This window comes from Gossypium raimondii, chromosome 11 (assembly GCF_025698545.1).
Source record: "Gossypium raimondii isolate GPD5lz chromosome 11, ASM2569854v1, whole genome shotgun sequence".
Classification (NCBI taxonomy): domain Eukaryota; kingdom Viridiplantae; phylum Streptophyta; class Magnoliopsida; order Malvales; family Malvaceae; genus Gossypium; species Gossypium raimondii.
This window is the reverse complement of record NC_068575.1, coordinates 11,709,506-11,718,903: the sequence shown is the minus strand read 5'-3', so window position 1 is coordinate 11,718,903 and position 9,398 is coordinate 11,709,506.

The window sequence follows — 9,398 nt, the reverse complement described above, 5'->3', positions numbered from 1 at the left end:
CTGACATTTCAAATTAATCATCTTTTGTTTACAGTTTACAATAGCATCGTGCAGTGTTAACCAATCCATACCCAGAATTATATCGAATTCGTCGAATGACAACAACACCAGATCGACCAAAAATGAGAAATCTCGAGTCATCAACGGATAGTTCTTGCATACTATATCAACCAAAACACACCTACCTAAAGGGTTCGATACTCTAATCACAAGTTCAGTAGACTTTACAGGTAAAATCTTATTGGATACTAAAGTCTCACATACATAAGAATGAGTTGACCCTGGATCAATCAATGTAACAACACTAATATCATAGAGAGTGAAAGTACTGGTAATAACATCTGGAGACGAAGCTTCTTCGCGAGCACGAATAGCATAACCTATGGCAGGTGCGCGGGCTTCAGATCTAACAGCAGTGTCTTTAGTTCCCCTTTGGCTACCACTCACATTGCCCATGTTTCTGGGTGGTCTACCTCTAGCTGCAGTGTTGCTCAGCCTCGTATTCTGCACTGTTTCTTGCTCGGCCAACTCTGGACATTCTCGGATAAAATGATCTCATGATCCACATTTGAAACAACCCCGATCATTCAATCTACAATTGCTGGGATGTCATTTACCGCAATGCTTGCACTCAGGTTGATTTGGTCTGACATTTCCAACACTAGCTATTAAAGTAACTTTCGAACTCACAGGTGGTCTATCTCGATCTCGTCTAGAATAACCCACAGTAGCCTTTGAACGGATAAAATCATCTCGAAACTCAATGATCTTTTCCGTGAATCTCTAGATTCAAAGTCAACTTTTCTTTTCTCTGTCCCAAGTTCCTTAGCTTTGCATGCTCACTCAACGAGTACCACAAACTCTTTTATTTCTAGAATCTCGACTAATAGCTTAATGTCTTCATTTAAACCGTCTTCAAATCTTTTACACATTATAGCTTTAGTAGAAACACATTTCGGGCATATCTGCTGAGTCTCACAAATTCCCGCTCATATTCTGTCACTGTCATGCGACCTTATATTAACTCGAGGAATTTTTTATGTTTTTGATTTATGAATCTCTGACTGATATATTTCTTCTAAAATTCAGTCTGAAAGAACTCCCAGGTAACCCGTTCTTTTGGAACCACTGATACTAGTGTATTCTACCAGTGATATGCAGTGTCCCTTAACAAAGATACAACACATTTGACACATTTATCAGGAGTACAAGATAATTCATCGACCACCCGAATCGTATTATCAAGCCAGAATTTAGCTCGTTTAACATCAGTTTAGACAGTAGCTCTGAACTCTTCGACCCTATATTTTCTGATTTTATCAACCGGAGGCTTATTCAATCGTATCAGATCAGTAACTTGAGGCATCATAGGTATTTGGGGAGGATTAGATGGGGGTGGAGGTTGTTGAGCAGCCTAATTTATCCGAACATACTGTGTGAACAATTCGTTCATTATCTGGAAGAAGGCTTGCTTAGCCTCTCCCTCGTGGCTACTAGCAACAACTCTAGAATCTGATTGCACTGCCCTTTGAGTGGGATCGAGTGCATTACTTTCAATATCATCAGCTAAAGCTCGATCGGGATCCATTTACTATACAAAAACACATTTTTAATTGTCAAGAATCATCACACTATCGAAGTTTATATATATGGCATGTATAGCTAGACTCACACGCACTACGTTAGTCCTAGAACCGACTAAACCATAGCTCTGATACCAATAAAATGTAACACCCCTAACTTGTATCCGTTGTCTAATTAGGATTACGAGGCATTACCGAACAAAACAAAACTCAGCACAGTCATTTATTACATTTCACGCACAAAGTTATATCCACTTCTTTACAAAATTTTTCAAAATCAATTAGCCACAATTCTCCTATTCACATTAACCAAATTTGCATATTAGATTCTCATAGCCAATCAAAAATCAATCATGCTTTACTAATCAATTCACATAATCGAACCTTACTTTAGTATTTAACCATATCAATAAAACACAAAATTAAAAACACATAGCTAATTTAAGAAAACATGCTTTACTAATTAAATTACATTTTCAAATAATGCTTTAATATTTAACCATTTCATTACTGTTTACCTAATCAAAATTTCGAACCAAGCTATCATACATCAATAATACATTACATGTACTTCATAAATCCAATGTTCAAACCTTGTTACCAACAAATTCATGTCATTCGAATACTTAAAATATATTCAAGCATATATCATTACATTTCATATACCGAGCATATGCCAAAACATCCATTTGCATACATTTATTTCATTAACAAATTACTAATCATACCATTTTTATAAACTTATGCACATTCGCATGCCAAGCCATACTAACCCATCTCACACGGTTTAATATTCATTCTTATATAAGACAATAGCTAACATTACAACATGGAAAAATGTACTTTCGATATTACCAATTTATGCACAATTTATCATAATGACAATAGCCATTTCTAAGCACAATTGTCGAATCAAAACATACTAAATTCCTATGCTAAACATCATGCCAAAATTACATATACACAACCAATTCATTTCTCACCTATTCGGCTATCAAATTAGCCACAAAAGTCATAACAATATAACAATTAAATCTCACAAATATTATAACATCTCATGACCAAATATACACAAACATTAGCATCATTATCAAGCCATTTTTGCATGGATACATATATACAGATCGAAATGAACTATATTGAAACTAGCCTATACATGCCATACGTCAAAAGTACAAACTCTTAAAGTACAGAAATAACGATCGATAGTGTGACGATGATTCTTGACGATCCTGAGCTCGAAACTAGCTTTCAAAATCTATAAAACATTGAAAAGACACACAAAGTAAGCTTTGAAAGCTTAGTAAGTCATAAGCAATTACATTATCCCAAGAACATTAATAGTTCAATTCAAATAGGCCAAATAGGCGAAATTTAATCAATCTCATTCACATATAAATCATCTTACTTATATAATTACATATTATCACATTAAATATTACACTTACCTTGATCTTTCATGAATATATAAACTTCTCACATACCTGAACCATTTAACTCAATTTCATCTTTGGTCTCGTTTTGTCAATGCCCGGTGAACCATTCGAAATTTTTAAGGATACACGAAAATCCTATAAAGCTCGTACAATGCCATATCCCAGATATGGTCTTACATGTGAACACATTTCGATACCATTATCCCAGACAGGGTCTTATACGACTCATATACGATGCCAATGTCCCAGAGATAGTCTTACACGTTCTCTCACTTTGATGCCAAAGTCCCAGACATGGTCTTACATGAAATCACATCTCAAAAATCCTTATGTCATGACATTAGTATCCTATACATTTTCTAAGGTTCGTTCAGTGCTTTCGACTTCGTGATTAAATCCATTGATGCTCAAAATTAGACATCTAATGCTCAAATTAATTCGACAATATATATCTCAATACATACAATTCAATTCAATTTGGCTACATATAATATATATACCTTTGAATTTAAAAACATTTAACTACTTATGAACTTACCTCGCTCGAAAATGAATGGATTGGAACGACTATTCAACAACTTTCGACTTCCCCCAATCCAAATCCGATTTCTTCCTTTCTTGGTCTAAGTCAATTAAAATTTAACTTATTTAAAGACATATTCATGCAATTTCATCCAAAAACATATAAATGGGCATTTTGCATTTTAGCCCCTAACATTTCACATTTTCTCAATTTAGTCTCTATTTCAAAACAACACAAAATACGCATAATTTCATTAAACCCATGCTTTGCCGAATCTTCCTTAGGTCCCTAGCAGCCCATTAATTCTATTTATTTCATATTTTAACCTTTCAATTTACAAATTTCACAATTTAACCCTTAATAAGCATTTTTATAAAAAAATCTCTTAGTAAAACATGATAATCTAACATCAAATATTCATATTTCACCATTAAACATTAAAGAACACATAAGCTCATCAATGAAAACTATCAAACTCTTTAACAGTTTTGAAATCAAAGACAGGGGTTTTCTATATTAAGCTACAACGACTCCAAAAACATATAAATTATTAAAAACGGGACAAACAATATTCACATGCAAGCAAAATTGAGAAGGCCGAATGTTCAAGCTTCCATAGATGTTCTTCCTTTTGATTTTCTGTGGTGATAAACAATTTAGGAAGATGACATGTTGTATTTGTTTTGTTTTTTTCTAAATTATTAACTTAGTTACTAAATTAACCTTACTATAAACCTTTAAATTTTCATAACTATTGTCCATACTTGTCAACTCAATATTTTAATGGTCTATTTACCACATAAAACCCTAAACTATTTAATAGCATAACCATTAAATCCCTTTAACTTATAGAAATCAAGTCTTACAGTTAATGTAATTTAGTCCTTTTTATCAAATTGAACACTTAAACGATAAAATTTCTTTACGAAAATCTCACACAACTCTAATATCATGCTGTAATGATTAAAATAATAATAAAATAAATTTTACGACCTCAGATTTGTGCTTTCAAAACTACTATTCTGATTTAGCTAAAACTAGGCTATTATAGGAATTATCTACCCCATCTCAGATAGTTCGTGGGTAAGTCTGATACAGTGTGTACCAAAGATAGGTGGAATCATGATTGTCGAGAATGAGTGTAATGATTTAATTCTGATGAGAACGATCACAGGCTAGAGAATCTTTATTGACTATAGAAAATTGAACAAAGGTACGCGAAAAGATCATTTTTCGCTACCTTTTATTGATAATATGTTGGACAGACTAGCAGGTAACGACTATTACTATTTATTAGATGAATGTTCGGGATATAACCAAATGCTTGTAGCCCCAGAAGACCAACACAAAATGACTTTTACTTGCTCGTACGATACATTTATGATGTTTATGTAACCAAATATTACTGTTTATGTTTGTTGAAAATTTTGTTGAAGTATTCATGGATGATTTTTCTATTTTTGGTAACACTTATGATGTTTGTTTGAGTAATTTGGCTAAGGTACTGAAGAGATGTGAGGAGACAAATATTATCCTTAATTAGGAGAAATGTCATTTTATGGTTCAAGAGGGAATTGTCTTAGGATTCAAAATTTCCAGAAGAAGGATCAAATTCGACAAAGCAAATGTAGATGTAATTGAAAAGTTGCCACCTCTAATCATTGTGAAAGGAGTTAGAAGTTTCTTAGGCCATGTCGGTTTTTACCGAAGTTTTATCAAAGATTTTTCAAAAATTTCTAAGCATTTGTGTATGTTATTAGAGAATGACACCACTTTTGAGTTTAATAAAGCATGCTTGGAAGTATTTAAGGAATTGAAAAATTGAGTAATCTCAACCCCAATAATCGTTACACTAGATTGGACCTCTTCTTTTGAGTTGATGTGTGATGCTAGTGATTTTGCTGTGGGATCTGTGATAGGGAAAAGAAGAAACAAAGTGTTTCTTTGGATCTACTATGCAAGCAAAACTTTAATAGGAGCCCAACTTAATTACACGGTAACTGAGAAAAAACTCTTTGCTCTAGTTTTTGCTTTTGACAAGTTCCGTTCTTATCTTATAGGTACAAAAGTCACAATATTTACTGATCATGCGGCCAGCAAATATTTACTCGAGAATAAAGATGCTAAACTGAGTTTGATTCAGTGGGTACTCTTACTCCAAGAATTTGACCTTGAGATCCAAGATAGAAAGGTAGTTGAAAATCAAGTGGCTGATAATCTGTCAAGGTTGGAACAAAACGAGGTAACCTGACCACTTGTTCAAATTAATGAAAATTTTCCAGATGAGCATATTTTTTAGGTAAGTTGAATCCATGAAACTCCTTGGTTCTTCAATTTTGCAAATTATTTAACATGTGGAGTAATGCCTCTTAGAATAACATACCAACTAAGGAAGAAATTCCTTCACGATAGTAGGTATTATTTATGGGAGGAGCTGTTTTTGTTTAAGCAGTGCGTATAAAATATAAACAAGAAGTGCGTACCTAAAAGTGAGATTGACGAGATCTTATACCATTGCTATTCATCTCTGAGTGGGGGAGACTTTGGTGGTTCTCACACTGCAACAAAGATCTTACAAGCTGGATTTTTTTGGCCAAAAATGTTTAAGGATGCATACACATATGTGAAGAATTGTTATCGATGCCAAAGGACTGGAAAATTCTCAAGGAGAATCGAGATGCCCTTGACAAACATTCTAGAGGTAGAATTATTTGATGTTTAGGGCATTAATTTTCTATGCCCTTTTCCTTCTTCTTATGGTGACATGAAAATCTTAGTGGCTGTCGACTATGTATCAAAGTGGGTGGAAGCTGAGGCATACCTAACAAACGAGGCTAAGGTAGTCATGTGATTCCTACATAAGCATGAGTTTACACGATTTGGGACTCCGAGAGCTATAATTAGCGATGAAGGATCTCACTTTGTATACAAATGGCTTAAGTGGTTGCTTGACAAGTATGATGTAAAACGCAAAATTGCCACTGTCTATCATCCACAGCCAAATGGGCAAGTTCAACGGGTAAACTGTGAGATCAAAGGAATCCTTGAGAAGGTGGTTCGACCTAGCCGAAGATATTAGTCCCGGAGGCTTGATGATGCTCTATGGGCTTATCGAACAGCTTTTAAGATACCGTTAGGAATGAGTCCTTATCAATTAGTCTTTGGAAAGCCATGCCATTTTTCACTTGAGTTGGAAAATAAAGCTCACTAGGCTTTGAAACAATTAAATCTGGACCTAAAGCAAGCCAGTCAGAAAAGAATGCTACAACTTGGTGAGTTAGAGGAGTTAAGTTATTTTCGTACGAGAATGTCAGGATGTACAAAGAAAACATTAAGAGATGGCATGAAAAACGTATATAATCTCGGGAATTCAGAGAAGGTCCAGAAGTCTTGTTGTTCAATTCAAGAACTATACACCATTCACAAAGTCTATCTGTATGGAGTGGTGGAATTACAAGATAAAAAAGGAGGTACATTTAAAGTTAATGGTTACCATCTCAAACACTTTTGGAATAATGATGTTGAGCGAGCTGAAACCACGCTCGACTTATTGGACTCTTAATTTTTTTTTAATAAATGCCACAATTAGAAAAAAATCATTGAATTATTACATTAAATTAATTATATCTAAGAAGATTGGGACTTAAGCAAAGACCATTTGTGACCCTCCAACCTTTCCTGGGAACTTAATTTAATATAATTTTTCGAGAATTTTTTAAGTAGCCTAAATGAATTTTTAAATCTTGTTTTCAATTTTAAATTTATTTCTATTTTTATGTTTAATAAGAGGGTCAAGTTGGCTCAAGTACTAATCAATTTATTTTTTGGTTCATTTTAATTTTTCAGCACAAGAAATAATTATAGTTTGGGCTCGAGGCCTAGAACAGAGAAGAGGAGGAAAATCCCCCACTTTTTTCCGCCCCTAAGTCCTCAAAAAACCCTAGTTTTGTGGCCACCTATTTCCCACCATGTGTTGCCGCCCAAGCATCCATTTTAGCTAAATTTTTGTTAAAATTTTTCCATTGTTTACCACTATAGAAAACCCCTTAACACCACCTTATTTTTCACAACTCTCAAGCCATTAGCCCTAACTTTCCTTAAATTTTCCTTCATTAGTCGTCGGCTTCCAAGCTTTAAAATCCCCTATTGAATTTCTTTTTCTTTAGTTCTTGCCGTCATACCTCTTCCTCGCCGTAGCAATATTTTCCCTTTTACCGTCGCAACTCTATCGCTGCTTTAACCTTTTTGCCAATTAGTCATGTCTCGAAAGAGAACTAGATCTTCAAAAACTTCTACCAAAAATCCAATTTTGATTCAAGATAAAGAAGTAAGGGAAATATTTGATTCCATCTTCAAAAATCAGCCCATGATGCCAGAAAAATATTTCAATTTAGAGATGAATGATAAGATGGTTGTGCCTTTGTCAATTCAGAAAACAATTGAGGCCTTAAAGTGGAATAAGTTTTATGATAAATGATTATTGCTCGAAGAGGAATTGGTACGAGAATTTTATGCCAATTTAACTGTGCCAGACTCTTTTGAAGTTCTTGTTCGTAAGAAGAAGGTACCTCTTACTTCTAAATCTGTTAATGATTTGTTTAATTTGCCTGATGTTGAAGAAGATGAATACTCTACCATGATGAAAAATATCAATTTATATTTTCTTCAACAAGTACTTAATATCAGTACAAATTCGGGATCTCAATGGATTATAAGAAAATATGATAGTCATTCTTACCGAAGGGAATACCTAAAACCAGTGGCTAAGGTATGGTTCTACTTTGTTCGATATAGCTTCATGCCTATCTCACATAGTTCCACCATATCGATGGAATGAATGCTTTTGTTATATCCAATTATGACAAAAAATTCCATCAATGTTGGGAAAATTATACTTAAGGAGATTGAAGATTGTGCTAAGAAAAAAAGTAGGAAGTGCTTACTTTCCATCATTGACTACTTCACTTTGCTTGAGAGCCCAAGTAAAATCAAAAGCAAACCTGAAGGGTTGATAAGTTTAAGGTTGCATAACAAGACATGATCTTGAAAGGTTAGTAGAAAATGTTGAACAATTAACCAGGTTGAGATGAATAAGCCAGACGAACCAGAATCTAAAGAATCGTCAACCAAATCCAAGCCTAATGCTGAATCAGAAAATGAACCAAAAAAAGAAGAATTTGAAGATGAACCAAACAATCCTGAACTAGTAGAGCCAAATGTTGTTGAACTAGTGGAGCCAAATGTTAATCTTGAGTTGACCGTTCAGATGACCACTTCTTCAAACACTATGAATAAATCACAATTTTCAACTATGATAGATATGTGGAAATTTATACATAATCAACAACAGGCCTATTGGAAATATACAAAAATTAGAGATGATTTCATAAGAAATACTTTTAAAAATATCTCTAACAGTTTCATTCCTGAGTTCCCAGATCATATCTTCGAGACATGGCAAGAAGAGGCCGTGAATACAAACGAGAGCGATAAAGCAAATGAGCACAACACAAATGAATAAAAACGAGGTTTGTTGTTCTTTTTCTTAGTATTATTCTTAAGCATCTTCATTTACTTTAGGAATATTTTGTTTAATGCATAATAAAAATTGAATAATTTGCAATACATGAATAAATTAACCCCAAATTTTGTTCTCTAATAAAAAGCAAAGTAATGTTGTAATGTGAATGTATATGTCTAGGATTGGATTGGATTAACAAGAAAAGACTTGGTATTTAAGCAATCTTCATGACTTACCTCTCTTAATTGCAATCCTACCTAAAGTACAGTTTTTATTCATTGCTTTGTTATTATGCAATGAGGACCTTCCACCTTTCATGTTGGCATAACCTCTTG